This window comes from Heliangelus exortis, chromosome 1 (assembly GCF_036169615.1).
Source record: "Heliangelus exortis chromosome 1, bHelExo1.hap1, whole genome shotgun sequence".
In the NCBI taxonomy this organism is placed as follows: Eukaryota; Metazoa; Chordata; class Aves; order Apodiformes; family Trochilidae; genus Heliangelus; species Heliangelus exortis.
Window position 1 is genome coordinate 156179797 of NC_092422.1, and position 17470 is coordinate 156197266.

Genomic DNA, 17470 nt, shown 5'->3' on the forward strand with positions numbered 1-17470 from the left:
AGCAACCGCCACGCGCCGGGGGCGGGACTTCCGGATCAGCGGAGGAGATGCGGGTCAGGGGAGGGGAGAGCCCTGTTGCCATGGAAACGCCGAGCGGCCCCGCCTCCACCCGTGAGCGCGAGGTGCCGTGCGGGCCGGAGTAGGCGGCGGCCATCTTGTCCCCGAAGCGGGCCGGGGGTCCGAGCGCTGCGCTTCCCGGCTGAGGTCCGGCAGGCACGTCAGCCCCGGCTGTTGGCGAACACGTTGCGAGGGAGGAAGGGTGCGGAGGGTTCCTGGCGACACCGGGTGCGGGCCCCGAAGTGAGGGGCGCATTCCTTGTGGGAGTTTGTGCCGTGCCCCGGCCTCTCCCGCTTCTTTTCCGTTCGCGTCCGCATGACGCGAGCCTGGCAGGAGGGCAGTGAAACCTGCTGAGCTGTCCCGCCATTATTCACCGTGTCTGGGACCATCTTGAGCTTTAAGCCTCTCGAGGTCTCGGTCAGCCCCATTCATTCTCAAAAAACAGGTCCCTGACAAACATCTGATGGAAGTTTACAGAAGTCATGACAAAACCTGGCCTGGATGTTACCACCCTACCTAAAAAAAGAAAGGTCACCCAAATGCCAAAGCTCAAGTTCCTGTACGTTGGGTACATCAGGTGCCGAGAGGTTCCTCAGTTTTAGGAGTATCTTTTTTTGTATTGACACTGTTCTGAGGAAGTGTGCAATTTTTTCCCCGAATCATCCACGACTCGAATTCACAGTCAAAAAATTAGAAGTAATACCACAGAAGTTATGGCATTAGTGCCTGTGTAGAAAAGCCTGATTAACACACATAAAATGCCTTCTAAAATGAGAGACTATGTTAGACACCTGACATACATCAAGGTTACTGACATTTTGAGTTGGGCTCAATACAAAGCAGGTATTACATAATTAACTCCAGAGTTTTTAAGAGTCTCTGAGGAAAAAAATTAAAGTCAAATAAATTATTCATTCTGTAAGCCAAATTACTAAAAAATAGAACCCTCAAGGCAGTAGCTGAAATAAGCAGCGTTGGCTTACAGTAAGTAACTGATACAAATCTATATTCCCTAAGAGCCTTAATTCCCCAAATAATCTGTATATTGAAAATATGCTTTATTATTTACCAGATCACCCTATAGTAATAGGCTCAGCTTCAAGGATGCAACTGCAAATAAACTGTTAAATTTAATAATATAACTGGAGTATTTAATATTCCCTAGTTAAACTAGGAAAGCACCCACAAAACATAGTGTATCTTGCTTTGGGCACCAGCAGTGGAAACTTCTGACAGCACAAAACCCCTGGGAACAGAAAAGAGCATGGAGCAGCCTTCACAGCCATCTTCCAGCCAAGAAGGTAGGTCTGCTGTGACAGCTGGCAACAAGGAAAGCAAACCTGAATCTCACTATCAATCCTTCTTTGTCCCTTCACCCATCATACCTCAGGGGAAAGCTGAAAAAGCACACTTTTAAAATGTATTAAATATTAAGGACAGAAACAGTTTGGGGTTTTTTATGTGAGTCTTGTTAGTCCTTAATTGAAATAGTAGTTCCATGGTATAAAAAGCTGTTGTTGTTTTGCTGTCACTCTGGAAATTGCATTGACATCACAGCTGATAATAGATGCTCTAGTTTTTAATATTGATGTGTCTCCACTTTGTAACAGTGTTGCTGCAGCAAGAGAAATTGGGGAGAAATTGAGAGCAGATCTGTAATGCTATTACTGTATGGGGAAATGCTATCTTTGTGACAAAAATCACTCCTATGGTGACATTTACTTTTTTTATTTTAAGCTGAATTAAGCAAGGTTACCTATAAATGTAAAATCCAGCCTCGTTTCAGGAGGGGAGCTTTTACTGATTTGAAGCAAAGTGAATAGGAAAACCGAAATATCATGAACAGAACATAGACTTGGCAAGAAGTGATGTTACTGAGGTTAATTTCCCTCTTATTATATTGTACTTTCGAGGCAATTTGCATCTATCCTATTGCATCCGTAAAGGGTAAACACCATCCTCACAACACTGACCTTGTGGCTTACTGGCAGATAAGCACTGCCACCTTCATTTTACAGATGAGTAATCCTCATGCACAGAGCTCGGAGGGTGAGAGGAAAACAACCTTGTTACAAGGAGGATTATCACGTGTGGCACGAAAAGAAGTGGTGCGCCTAGCTGTATAGATACATAAACACTCACATAAACACACAAGAACTTCTCTGCACTTAAAAATGTAGCCGGGAAAGTCTGAGGACATCCCAGCTCCAGGCGGAGCGCGGTATCTATGCCACTTGTTCTGCTTCTCCTGGTGTTTACCTTCCCTCACACAGAGATGAAATCATACTATAAACAGAGGGCAAAGTCCACCCTCAGGCATGACCCGATAAAGTCCCCTGTTTGACATGACAATAAAGCGTGGATCAACAGGGGGTTTTCGTTCTTTGAAGCTCCTCTGCAGTGAGCTGTGCTCTCCAGTGATGGGTGATGCTGACTGAATCTCTCACCCCGCTGTTACCAACAGCACAAAAGAAAAACACTGGAAGTCCCGTGACCTCCCTAAACCTTTTGGGCAAGAGGCCAGTAGGGTTTCAGTAGAAGTCCCCTTCTTTAACCCCTCAGTGTACTCCGCACTGCCTGTGCTGCCAGGGCCTCTCCTCCGCCCTTCCCCGCACCCTTTTTCCTCAGGTGCCCTCAGGGGCACTCGGGGATGTGCGTGTCTCAGTTGCTTCTGCTAAGCTGAGCAAACTAAGAGCAACCAAGGTGCAAACACCTGCTCCTCCCTGTTCTAAAGTGAACAATGCCGCAACATTTCCAACATTTTAAAGATGATCTTTAAATTACGAAATGCATAATGAAGCCCAAAATTATTATTGAGCTGCGCTACCACCAAAACCACGCTGAAGCCCACAGCCAGCGTGGGCTCCAGCACACTCAGGTTGCCGAAAAAAAACCCACGCGGGCTCACAGCCAAATGAATGCACTTGGAAAAGAGGTCCCTTGGCAAAAGGGGACCGCACGGCCAGGTCGTGCCACTTGGCACCTCCACCGGTGCGAGCGCAGAGCTCACGCCGTGATGCCGAGTCCCGTCACGCCCCATCACCATAGCGGGGCCATTCCAGCAGGGCTCCCGCTGTCCCACGGCGGGGTCGCCCATCCACCGATGGGGCCATCCCGGCTCCACCTCAGCGCGGACGGCGACCCCAACACCACGCCCGTCAAGTGCCAGCCCGGCTCCGGTTCCCCCGAGGCCCTTCTCCTCCCGCGGCCGGCTTCGCAGGGCAGCGGCCCGGTCCCCCGGGGGCAGAAGGTCTTGGCGGGTCGGGCCGGAGCGGAGCGGGGCGGGGCGGAGCAGAGCTGGGCGCGGAGTGGAGTGGGGCGGAGCGGGCGGACAATAGGGGCAGGCAGCGAGTGACGCCACCGTGAGTGGCCGGGGCGGGGCGGGGGGCGCAGGGACCCCCCCTCCTGACTCCTGAGTCCCAACTCCTGGCTCCTGACTTCTGGCTCCTGCCTGTGTGCCCGCGGGGCGACGGTGGCTTCCAGCGCGGGGCGCACCCCCGAGGTGAGCGGTGGGGTCCCGGCGGGAGGGAGAGGCGCGGCGAGGCAGGGGGGAAACCGTCCGGACTCTCCGGGCAAACCTAGACCTCGGTTCCGGGGCGGTGCGGGTGGCTGAGGGCGGCCGGAGGTCCCGGGACCCGCCGCCTCACCTGCGCGCCCGGCTCCGAGGAAGGTATCCCGGCCCCCGGGGGGTGTCCCAGCCAGCCCGCCAGTCCACAGCCAGCCCGCCCCCACGCACCTCCGACAGGTCAGGCGACGCAGCATCTTTGGGCTTGGGGTTAGGGGGGGATGGATGTTGTTTAAGAAAACACGCCGGGCGGGGATGAACACCGGGAGGGGAGCGAGCGGCCGGAGCCGCCGGTTGCAGGCAGCGCCGTGCCCGCGGGCGGTGCGCTCGGCCGGGGCCCCGAGCGGGAGGCGCCGCGGCGCTGAGCCGGCCCGGCCCGGCTGCTCAGCCTCCGGGGCGGCGGGGACCACCCTTGTGCTCTTCCAAATGATGCTGCGGGGACCTGTGTGCTTTGTATTCGACTGCTATCTTCTAAGCAAATGAGGAGCGGAGTACGTGTACTTTCACTCTTAGCAAAGCAGGAAATAAGCCCTCAAAGTAAGCCCAAGATGAATAGCAAAACGTGCCACAGATAAACATTTTTCTGCGTTCCTGAAGAACTCGTTTTCTATTTCTGTATACTTTTGAAGCAGTGCTAAAGGTAATAGGAACGGTGTGCAACACCAGAGACTGATAAATCCGTACTTGGTTACTTTAAAGTCATTTCAGGAGCGTGGTGAGTTCTGTGACTAAGCGGGTTTCTAGGTGCTTACATTGAATGAGTGATAGCCTGAGTCTGCTTCTTTATGCTGTTGCAGAAAGTCGTATGTCTAACAGGAAGATAGAATAGTCTTAATTATAACTTTCACAGGTACATGGACAAAGTTTTACACGGGTTCACGTTTTGTGGTATGTGGTGATTTTTTTGTTTGCTTGGTGTTTGTTTTTTGTTTTTTTGTGGGTTTTTTTCTGTTTTATGCATGATGGATGGGAGTTAGGACTGAGTATAATTAAAAAGAAAAAAAATGTTTGTTCAAGGTATTTGATCTCTTCTGATGTCAAAACATCAGCGTGTCAGAGTACCTGTCTCTCAGAAAGGAGAAGTTGCCAGCTTCATCTGGTCAATATGTGTCTGTGGTAGCTTTGTTTTAAGGATTTTTGTATCAATAGGCCACAGAGCATAAGACCAGTTAGAAAGAACTTAAGAAAAATTGAATGCACTCAGCTTCTGCATGCTAACAGCCTCCGATCCAGAGCAAGAGCTGGTGGGAGCAGAATACTAACTCCGAGCTTGATCCTGTAGTTGCTGAAGGAAGTAGTAAACCCTCTCCTAATGCAGTGTGGGTCTGAAATTAAACTAGGAAGCCAAATACTGAAATCAAAATTTATATGAGTAAGGGCTACAAATCTACGGTAAGAAAACGAGTGAAGAACACATTGCATTTGAAAAAAAACAAGCCTGGTGCATAAAACCTTCTTCATTTGTTCTTCACAGTTGGTTGTACACATTTGTTCTATTTAATAAGCTATCGGTTACACTATCTGCAGGATGCATGGAATACATCTTACTAATATTAACTTGGCTATATTATTATGTAAAAATACCATTGAAATATTGTAGTTGAGTAAGATTTTATTCCATAGTAATATTATTCCAATGTTTGTAACACTGTTACTATCTGTATTCTACCAATACAGGAAGCCTAAGTAAACTTCAGAACAGTGTGGCATCTTAATTCTTTATACCAAAGTGCAGAACAAGAAAGACAGCATAAATAGTGAGTTAAATTTGAGTTCTTAGACCTACAGTTACACTGTACCTGCAAATCAACAGTTTCTCTTATCTTCCCAACACGGCAGCAGTAAGCGGGATCTCGAAGGCACCTGTAGGGATAGTCCATCAAAGGTTATAGAGGATGCTGAGTTTTCTGGCCACAAGTCCAATAAAGTGTCCCTGTTAAACAGGACAAGATGCAGGTGTGAGATGTCAACACATGACAGCATGTGTACCTGCACAGCACTAAGGGTGACCAGGTAAGGGAAAGTGTAAGCCCATAACTATCCCTAAAACGTGGGGTTTTTTTTAAGCTTTTAATGAATAATAATGCTTGTGTTTAAATTAACAATATTATTTGTTCCGATGAAGCTAAACATCTGCCTAAGTATTTTTATAGATTATCACCTTAGTGATCAGTATTCTTTAATCCTGAATTTAACATCAAAGCATGAGTTCTGCAATTGCTTGCAGAGGATGCCAGCAGGCTCGTTGAAGGTACTTATCACTCTTGAAGTGGATGGGATGTTAGAACAAGGTCTCTGAAGTGCATCAGATTAATTTTTTTTTTTCAATTTGATTGAACAGATGTCACTGTTAGATTGAAATATTCAAATTATATTATGTAACTATATTAATATCTACAAGCATTGCAGGAACTTTTCTGACTACCAGTAACAACTTTTCTATCTGCATCATTTATTTCCGAAGCTCTCAAACCCAAAAAATCTAAGATACACAATTTTAGAATAAATGTGAACAAAGAAACATACCTTTATAGTTCACTCATGGATTATTGAACTGTATATGTTGTTGTACTTACCTCCTACAACTTGGCCATGCAATTCAAGTGACAACTTTAAACAAATTCTTACTTATTATAAAAGAATCTTGACCTTTCAGTGAGACTGAGAAGTGCAAAGGGCAGAAGATGTTTTGAAAAGGAAATGTAAATGCTAGAGCAGAAGCTTACTGACTTAATCTAAACCTTAACTCTTTGTGAACAAGTAGAACAAAGACAACATCCCTGAGGTATGCGGTGCTGTCACAAAACAAAAATCTGACCGTGGCAGAAAAATTGTTAGGATTTTTTTAAAGCAGAAACGGTTGGTTTCAGTTCAGTATCAATATTTTTTTCTCTTTAGTGTTCTTAGTTCTCACCATAAAACTTACTGGGAATTTGATGGTTTTCTTTTAATAAAAGCAGAACCTCCTTGTTTCTCTGATTAGTTAAAAGCCATTGAATAGGCTTGTGAACATTGAAGGAACTGGTAGACTTTTCAAGCAAAAGGATACTTTGTGAGCTTCCATAATTATGGCTTTTTTTTTAGTGCAGACATAACTGTGCTATCTACTTTTTAAGGTAGAAACCTCTTGTTCTGTGTAGTCATATATTAAATATCGTAGTAAGGACTGGTTCTCTCAGTGCTTTAACAGACCACATGCAAATGCTGTTGATGCGTAAAATTCTGAGAGATTCTCCAAGTCTTGACTCAGTATTTCAATTGTGGCCTCTTAAACATTTTCAGCAGAGACTTAAACAAAAACTACCTGTGCAAGTGCTTTACTTCAAAGGATTTCCTCCATTTAAAATCTGCTAAATGCATTTATTTCACTACTGAGGTTACAGGGCCTGCTTAAGAGGTAAATTTTTATTTTTAATTATAATTGAACACTTCGTTCTTATCCTGTTTTGAGGTAGGAGAGCCTATGTGCAGTTCCCAGTGAAGGCATGTTCTCACACTCACTTAAAAAAAAAAAGTGAGTATAAAAACATAAATTAAATAAAATGTAAGAAACAGAGCGTGTATTTTTTAGATCTACAGAAGTGTGCCTTTAATAGCTGTTTGAGGCAATATTAAGAAGTGTTTATGTGTAAACAGTCTCCAAGGTCATTGCTGTTAAGCTGACTGGGAACAGGGTATGAGACAAAGAATTTATCTTTGCTCCTTGACCTGATACTGATTTAAGAGCTAACCCAACAACACGGGTTAACTAACCTGCACTATGCGAAATCTATCAAGGATGACTGAACCTCTCAGCTTTCTGAGAGAGATTTCTGGAGGCTGCTGATGGTTGCCACCTCACTCAGGATGCTTTGCCATGAGCTGTGGTGGTTCAGGAGGCAGCAGCCTGTGGGAGCCGGGGTGTCTCTGGGAGGGAAGGGGCAGAGATCTCCTGTAGCCACCGCTGTGGCTCCCAACCCTGTGAGCTGCCCACGGCTTCTGACGTGCAAGGGAAGAGGGTGAACAGCCGAGGGCAACTGCTGCTAATCTGGCAGGGGTCATAGGAGCGCCCAGAACATAAAGAAAACACAACAAAACAGCCCGGGATTTTAGAGAGTGTATTCATCCTCGCTACAGCACCCTGGGTGTCCAATAGTCCCACTTCTCCGAAACCTTAACTAGTTCTTAATCCACAGTCATCTTATCAAAGACTTGTCCTTGAAAAATGGATAGAGATTTGTATTTGCAACAGTGAGGGTGATGTCATATTTTGAAAGAGCTGGCTATGGATTGGAGGTATATATGCAAACAACCAAGCCTCTATTTGTTTTTCATTTAAATTTAGTTTGCATGGGCAGCTGGTAGAATCTGAGACAGTTTGAGATATACTTTGGAGGCTTGGGGGTAAAGGACAAGGGTCTTACCTGGCACTTCAAATTTATGTAGGTAGCTCCGGGGAATCAGATTATTGGCAGCAGTTTCTGCTTTCATAAACAGCTTTAAAATGTACTAAGTCACCTGTTGTAATTATTAATAGCTTTATTATGTCTGCATAAAAATACATATATTGCATACGACAAAGTGCACATCAATTATACTATGGATAAGTCATTAAATACCTAATCTGTAATTAATGCATTCACTAAAGTATCATTGTCCCTGTCTTCTTAAAAATATTACCACAGCAAATCTAATTGAACCAACTACAAATACATTTCAGGACCTTTTGTTTGCCCCAACTCACCTGCTGGCATTCTTGGTTTAGCAAGATGTTTCTTTTTCAGGAAGAATTTCTGTTCCCTTTTGCTAGGTAAAAAAAAAAACAAAACAAACCAACAAGACAAATAGGAAAAACTGAGTATACAAAGTGTCAACACTTAAATGTCAACATGCTCTTTCTACCAAAGATGCTCAGTATTCAATTGGAATTGTGTTCATAAAAAGCCATAATCATATAATTAGGTATTCAGAGAGCTGGTTTTTAAAATTTGGATCTAGGCTTCTATTCAGCAAAATGTTAAGTATGCATTTAACTTGAAATACATTATTTATTCTGCTGAAGGCATATTATCATTGAAACTAAGCTTTTAGCTTTCTCAGAGGAAGCCTTACAGAGAAAGATGAGCTTTTTGTTCTGGTTGCTAGTTTGGAGTTGATCTCTCTTGCTGGCCTGGGATCCCACTGCCACCTCCTCAGAGGTGTCATGAGGCCTTGGTTGTGGTCAGTTGCTCTCTAAATGACCACATTACTCCATTACACATGCACACATACAACCTCTTGGCTTCTGTAAACCCAAATCAGTTTGCCTTTTCTTTCCGTATAAAAGGGAGAAAGAAGGAAAGCATGAAATGGGTGGTAGAAGAGTAGAACATCCTGCTTTGGAGAACCAGAAGGACCTGTGGACTTTCATAGATGCTCCTCTTGCCCAGCTCTGCACTGATCCAAACTTGAAGAACAGAACAGATCCATATTAATGCAGCTTTTTCATGCATTTCTATACATGCATATATTTTAAAAATGATGACAGAATCAGTAAATTGCCTCCATTTGCTCCTTCCTCGCCAAGATGGCAATTTTTAACCTTTTCTTTGAAACTTAATTAGTTCCATCTTGTACATCTTCCAGACAGTAGCACTACCAGACTGTCTTTGCCCCAACACTGTCAGTCCCATAAAACACATCACAAATCCTCTCTTTGTTGGATTGCCCTTACACTGAGATGAACTGGTGGGCAAAGCCAGCATACCAGCCTGCAGCTGAGTTGTGGAGAGCATGACCTAACAGCTATGACAGTTTCTTTTTTAGCCTGTGGGAGGAAGGTATTATCATAACAGGTGTGAGGTAGCATATGTTGTGCTTTAGTCCTGGTATTGTATGGTTTGTTTACATGTCTGAGTTCTGTGGTGCATTGAGTTATTATAGGTCTTTTTCAGAACATGGTTTTCATCTCTCACAGATACAGGCATTCCCATTGTGTGGTCCCGTGAATGTGAAACCAGCATCTAGTCTAGAAATGGAAAAAAAAACCCAAACCAAAACAGACAAAAATACTTTTAGTTGGGTTTTTTTTGTTTTTTTTTTTCACAATGCATGGCTGGAAAGGCTAAGAATAGTTAGTATACATCTGCAATAGACAGCTGACTTTTTATGCTGGATTTTAATACATTTTATCCACTACGGTACTTACCTTACTAGAAACTGTTAACACCTTCATGAGCTGTGAAGAAACACAACTTGCACCTTCCCATTTGTTTGAATTTGTACCCCCAGGCTGCAGGAACACATCAGTACATACTGAGTTGTTTACTTTTTGCCTGCCTGTATACAGTTGGGTTATTTAACCTTCTCAAGACCAACATTGTGTCCAGCACCCTGTGCTTTGAGTGTTTCTCTCTGCAGTCCCCTGGGACTGAGACTGACTGAATCCAGAGAACTGGTACTTTGGTGTTCAGGTGAGTGCTTCAGCATCCCCGGGATCCTCCAAACCTTGCTCAGCCATTCCCAGTGTCTCATTTGTGGATCAGGACCCACTGCCCAAGCTCTAGTGGAGTTCTCAAGTGAGGAGCTGCCCTGGCTCCTCCAGTCCATACTGCAATAGTGCATGGGTCACACTGGACCTTGCACAAAAAATGCACAGAGATGCACTTGTGGGAATGTGATTAGCTGTTGACAACCACTACCAGTAACCCACTGGTCCAGATGTTCCCCTGGGAAATGGAAGAGTCAGTTCAAGTACCTGCTCCACTGAATATGGATTTTTTTAAAGTGATACTGCTTTGCTGTGGGGCACATATAGGACCTTTGCACCTGATTCAGAGCTACAACAATCCTTGGGGGTTGCTGGGTATCTGGAAATTAGGTGTGGTGCTGGAATGCCCAAAGCCCCCCCTGTGGGCATTACCTTTTTTTCATGTTTTTGTTTGGACTGGAGAGAGAGACATACAGGAATGTATACAGGAAGTTTTTAAAACATGACAGGACATCTCTTGCAGCAAATAATAGCACCTGAAACTACTATATCTTTTTTAAAAAAGGTGATCTAATTTAATTAAGCCTTTTAACTTACCTGTAAAAAAATGTTCAGATTCTGCTGCTCTTTTTTACAAACCCATAGGTATCTGCTTGGAAGAAAGGACTGTGTTATTTTCCCTCAGGGAAAGAGCTGGGTCACACAACTCCCTCCTTCTTGTGAACTATTCACAATAAAATTCAGAAGACCTGACCCCAGCTTCTCTTTGGCACTGCTAAACTACATAGCTCTTCGGAAATCCAGATATATTTAAAATCCTAAATTATAAACATCTATACGAGTAAAGCAGAAATGCTACAAATAGAAAGACAAAAACAGAATATTAAAATTTGACATGATCCTATTTACCTAGCAGAAACTACTCCATAGCATGGTTTTCCCCAGGCACATTAAACATTAGTAAGAGGACCTTCAACTTCCTTAAAACTGAGTATATTTTCATTTAATATCACATTTCTGTGTGTTTGCTTATGCCGTAATGCATACACATTAATCAGTTACAACTTTGCTTTGAGGAAAATAAATTTCATCTAAATACTGAAAGATGATCAAGGCTCCCTTAGGACATGAGTAAATCCTGTGTAAAATTTAAGAGAAAAGAGCTTACATGACTGCAGAAACATGGCAAACTAAATCCTTGCCAAGCAACATTATGACAGATACCTCTTGTTTGGTTTAGCTCCATCCCTGAGAATATTTTATGCAAGTTTTATTCATTTGATCTGCAGAGAGCTTGCTTAAAAGGAGAAAGAAATCCAGCCTGGGGGAATCCCCTCCATTGCTGCCCAAGGTCACTCCTTCCACAAAGGGGGTCAGGACCTGGGAAGTGGAGAGATCATCAAAGAGCTGGCTAAAAACATGCCAGGTAGAAACAGATCATCTCCAGAAGACTGTAATTCATCATCAGACACCCTTGAGACCGCAGGCAGAGCCTTCTGCTGCAGCAAATGTCCCAGGGGCAGGAGTGTTACCTGCCCAAGGGTGTGTGCATAGTTTGAAATAATCCCCCTCTACAGCTCTGATGTAATTTCTCTTGATAAGCTAAATAAAACAGTCGTAATGACTACAAATACAGCAGCTCTGCTCCAAGCTCTGCTGCTGGTGAACTGAACCTCTTTAATGCTTTCAGAGAAGTGTTACCCAAACACTGGCAATATTAGAGACACTCCAATGAGGACATCCGATAGGTTTTGCCACTTGATTTGCTGAGAAGAGGGCCCCCCCTCCTATGAGGTTGCTTGTGTGCCAGAGCCTGGGTACTGGTTGTGAAGAACTTTCTGATTTTACAAGCAGGCAGCTACACATAGCAGTTTCTACTATCCACTCTTTCATTTGAAAGCTATCAATCTGTTTAAATCTTTGTTATACTCCCTTTCTACAGTGAGCTGCTTGTAATTTCTGTGGTGGCAACCTCCAGCTGAAGAAGATGCATAAACTCAGACCTGAATTTTAGACTTAAGAAAAGCTGTTCCAGTTGTCTGTTTTAGGTACTTTGCTGCCTGAGGATCTCCACCAGTTGGGGTGATTTAATGCCAGGCAGGTTGCTGCAAGCAGCTCAGGAAAGTGTCTTATGCTAAGTGAAACTGCTGAGAAACTATACTTACCTACACCAGCTATGTTTATCTAGATTTTCCAATTCCTAGACTGTTTTAGGCAAATATGAAACAGCAGCCATCTAAATGCTGCACGTTTGCATTGCTGTACATCTGCTGGGTCACTGAAACTTTCCTCTGACTCCTCTCAAAATAGCTGTCTTAGCAACCCCCACCTTCTGACTGGGGAAGTAAGAAGGGTAACTTAAAGAGCACTTTAAACAACTTCCATCTAAACTGAACAGACCTTACAAGGAGCCACAGGGTTGTTTTTCATTACTCTTTGCAGAATAATATGTCTCAAACAAGGAGAATCCCCAGGCATTTTGTCCTCTCCAGCTATCCCAATGGAGCACCAGAAGAGGAAACCTACAGAAACCTCCGGACAATTCCAGACACCACAGAGCAAATGGAGTTTAATATCAGGTATCACACCACATTAATACTCCTTCTGTCCTCCCCATCCCACTGCCCTCCTCCCCCCAAATGCAAACCCCTAGACTTTCCAGAAGACTCTGCTGAGCCAAATAATCATTGGATTATTTGGAATGCTATTTGAAATGGAGTAGATGCAAGTGTAGATAACCTGGAGTGCTTAATACTGACCATGCAAGATTATGCTGCATTAAATGTAAGTTTTTATCCTGCACAGGGACACAGATGTGGCTCTTCATTAGAAACCCACCTGTTATAGCAAGCAGCTGAGGAAGACATTTTTACATAATTCTCTAGGCGTCTCTCCAAACAAACTGATAGTGTTGCTTTGGGTTTTTCTTAATCCCATACATATGTTTTTTCCAAGAGTCTGGGGCTGCCTTTCCCTCCCCTGTCTGTGAAGATTCCTTTCTGTGTCTTGTTTTTTTTGTTGTTAATGTTGTTAGACTGAACAAACCAAGTCCAAGTTTTTCAAGCAGATCTCTAGTGTTAAGCTTTTAAGTCCACTTAGTATTTAGCAAGTCCCACAAACAGAAATACAAATTTAAATACAAAGTTACAGCTATAACATTTTTCTACCAAAATAAAGACAGGTGTCTAAGAGAAGCTACATTTAATTGGAAATTTTTATCAGGAAAGTGTGACCAGTTTTTGGCATCAACATATGCCACAGTTGTTGTAATTCAAGGTTCTACACACCCCAGGATGTCCCTGAAGAGCCTTTAGGTTTTGATCACTTTGTACCTTGGCACCACCCATTAGCTGGAGACCAGCACTGCATTGTGGAAATCACTGGAGTGTATCTGTTGGATGAAAAAGCCAGCAGTGAAGTATTTTGAAAGGTACAATGTAAGGGCTGGGCTGACATGGGGAAAAAAAAAACCAAAACACATGACAGAGAATTCTTTTGCCTTGTATAAAGAAATGAGACACCTAAAGCATGGATGTGTTTTTTCAAAAGTGCCAGATACACAGCTGCAACACCTCTGTATGCACATAAATATAGGTGTAAGGTGTCTGATCAGCAAAGCCTTAAGCAACAGGAAAAAATAAACCCTTAACATTTTCACTTTTACACCCAGCTTAGTCCAACTGTTAGGGTAATAACTGTGCCTGCCATTTGCTGAGTGCTTTTTAGAGAACTGCTGTTACTGTATTTTCCTTTAACATAACCATCCTGAACACCTTTCAGCTCAGCTGCCCAGGTTGGGCATCAGCTGGCCCTGATCGGGGATGAATTTAACAGGACACACCACAGGAAATTTGAAGACACACTGCTTCACCTGGCACATGGGTAAGTTACCTGACTGGTACTGTTGGTGTTCAGATCCTTTTGAAAACCAAGTTATATAGCTAAATGGTAATGTTTTGTTAGATAAAATTTTCCATACCCAAAGTAGAAACTTTTACTGCTGCTACTGCTGCTTCACACAGAACCCAAAAAACCAAAACCTACTGGAGCTTGTTTCATGATGAAGAGCTTTATAATGTAAATTGTTTCCACATTCTACAGCCATTTACAGTCAAAAGGCTTAAATAGTTTCTTGGTAGTTAAAATTCCACATTAGCACAGTAGTTTTCTAGGTTTGACAATGTCTTTAAGCACAGCTGAATGATAAGAGGTCTTCAGCCTAGTTAAGTGTGATGCTTCAGGAATTCACATGTTGCTGCATGTCAGATAACCCACCCACAGTAAAATGAAACATGGCTCTAGGAGTTTGAATTGCCTTTTATCTGCTGTGAGCTGACAGGGTTGTCATGGATGTTACGAACTGCAGAGTAACTCACACACAGTAACATCCTAACCCAAGATACATAATCCACGTCTGAACCCTGAAATGAGTCTCTACCTCTTCTCTCCATGCTTCAGGAGGAGGATGGTTGCTTATTGCAGCCTTACAGAGTTTGGTTACAGCTGTGTTCCTGGACAGAGCACACACAGTAATAAAACTTCTGCCTCAGTAAAGCTGGGCTCATGCTGCAGAGAGACCTCATGGGATTGCTGTGTCCTGAATTTGGACTCATTAAACATCACCCACTCTCGCTGGGCAGTGCTGCTCTGGGATTCAAACATGAGCAAAGGCACAAGGTGGCTGCTCAGGAACTCTACTGCAGCATGCTGCTTTGTCTGATGTTAGTGATCAGTTAATTCTGAAATCAAATTATCCTTGCCTTTCAAAGCTCTATTAAGTTGCCTGGTCTTATTCCTAAGTATGTAGAGAAATATAGATGTACACATAGACTTTCAGGGAAGAAGATACTGGAATTTGGGGTTTCTTTTTGTAGTTTCCTAAACCTTGATATTCTTGTTTGTCAATTTTTAGAATGAATTTTCTATCCTCGTGCTTATTTTTTCCTTTCTTTTTGTTTTTCTTTAAATCGACAGGGTTGCAATCAGTGTTTTCCAGATGTGGAATATTATTAAAAATGTTGTAAGAAGCTTTGGAAATATTTTGAACAATAACTGGACAAAGAAGATCATTGGTTATGGAGGCTGGGTATGCTCTCTCCCTTTTCTTCCACCCTTTTATTCTGAAGTAGGCAACAGCAACACCTTCCTCCCGAGTACGTATTAAGTAAAGCATATAATGCGGCTCTAAGTTTGGGTTTATTCCTTCATTTGTTGGTGCCCTCCCACTGCTCCAATTTGTCTTTTTAGAACAAAATTTCTCATTTATAGACAGTATGCAAAATATCTGCAAACAGCTGCCCAAGTCCCTCACGACTCATGGGGGCTCCATGCAGAGGGAAGGTGTCTCCCACTGCAAGAAGCTCTGCGCTAGGGGAGCCACAGTCCTGCTACCAGCAGTGTTCCACATGGTGTTAACCCCCCCAAGAATAAAGGAGGATTCTTTTGAGGCTGGATAGAGCAGCCACCTGCAAAACCAGACCCCAACACATGTTCATGCAGAACTGGGATGTCAAGAGACTTCACACTAACCTCGCATGCAGGGATTCTTCTTAGCCTCCCTGCCCCATCTTTTTGCTGCTTGTTATTTCTAATGAACTTCTCTTCACTTCCCACAGATCTGCAAGCTTCCTTTCAGGTGCCTCTGTCAGAAGCTGGTGCCTGCAGCCTTACTTGTTGTTGCCTTTTGGTGGGCCATGAATTATGGACTCCAGAATTAACACAAGAGAATTACAATAGGAGGTCATTGCTGGACTCTGACCAATATCATTAACACCCAGGTGGTGGCAGCTGGTTTGTTTTTCAAATTTACACTGATAAAAATCTCTTTTATATTTAAAACCTAGGCTAGTGCTGGGTCACTGCTGTTTCATACCTTTTTTTAAAATAGAAAAATGTCTAAAATAAGGAGGTTGTTGCTGGATAACTGCCCGACTTGCTTGTTTTGAAATGTGACTCCAGGCGATTTAGAAAGTCTGTCTTTTTTTGTTTGTTTTAAAGCAATATAAAGTGTCTATTCTGTATAAACGAGTTTCTTAAAGAGATTCTGGATGTGGGGAAGACTGAAGGCATGCTGGACATCCTTTAAATTTTAACACTGTAAAAGCAATAGTGAAGATTAAAACCATGATGCTTTTTAAAAATTAAATTGTTGCAGTATTTTCTCCTGTATTTTCCAAGATTGTGCTATCACATATTAATAGCAGTATCTCTGTCTTGTACATTCTGCTATCTAAGACTACAGGACAGCTTTACTTGATTCTTATGTAGTAAAAATAGCACATGAAATGACAGTTTATTGAAAAAAAGTGTTTTGGATGAGCTAGCAAGCAAATTGCTTGGGTTACTACTCAAGGGCCACTCAAGCCAAGCTTATTACTTTTCAAGAATTTTTCAGAAATCTACTAATAGATTTGATATTCTTCTGCCTCTTTTTAAAACTGCCCAGAAAAAAACCCACAAAACCCCAAGAAGTTGATTGAATTTAGAAAAGGTTTTTTTTATGATGTGTCTTTTTGGAAGTCATGTTCTTAGGGGGAAAACAGGTAACTAAGGGGAAGTTGAGCACAGCTCACAGGCTGGAGATTGGTGTTGGTGTCACCTTGGCATACCCTGCAGGTGGCCATTAGGACACAGTGGGGTTTCTTCTGACAACAGCCCCAGCCATCCCAAGTTATTCTCTGTGTCTGGGTGCATCTTCCCTGTCCTTTGCTGTTGAAGCTGCTTTTCACTTACAGACTCTCAGTGAGAAAATGAAAGTGCATCTCTGTGGTTTGGGTATTCCCCTCAGCAGAGGGAATACCTGCTTCCTGCCTAGTCAAGTGATGACTTTGGTTAGCACAGTTTTGAAACATGAAAACAGAATATTTAATGTCCTAGTGATCTAAGCACTTATCTGAGAGATTGGAGTTTTGAGTCCCTGCTCTAAATGAGACAAGGAATTTTAACCACTCTTTTCTTCAGTGCCAAATCCAGTCAAGTTTAAGTGGGCTGAGGAATGTGTTTTCTCTTATGTGAGTGGTACCCAAATCCTGTAATGATCCTAACTGTCCAACTCAAAAAATTCTTCTGTGGACAAACAAACAAGCAAAAGTTTCAGCTAGAATTTTTCACTCAACTGTTTAATCTTGAAGGACCTCAACATCCCTTTGACTGACTTGGAAATCAGAGCAAAAAGAAGGTAAGCAAAGTACTTATGTAGACGGTGAGGGCTCCAGCATAACCCAAAAGTTCAAGCAGCAGCAGCAACAGATATTCTAGAGTTACCTCTTTTCAAAATGCCCTTCAGCCAATTTGCCTTTCAGCAGCAGGTACACAAGTTTTTTTCTAGAAAAGCACAATTAGCACATCTGTAACCTGAGTCACAGAAGCTGACCAAAGCTTCATCAAGAAATCAACTGCTC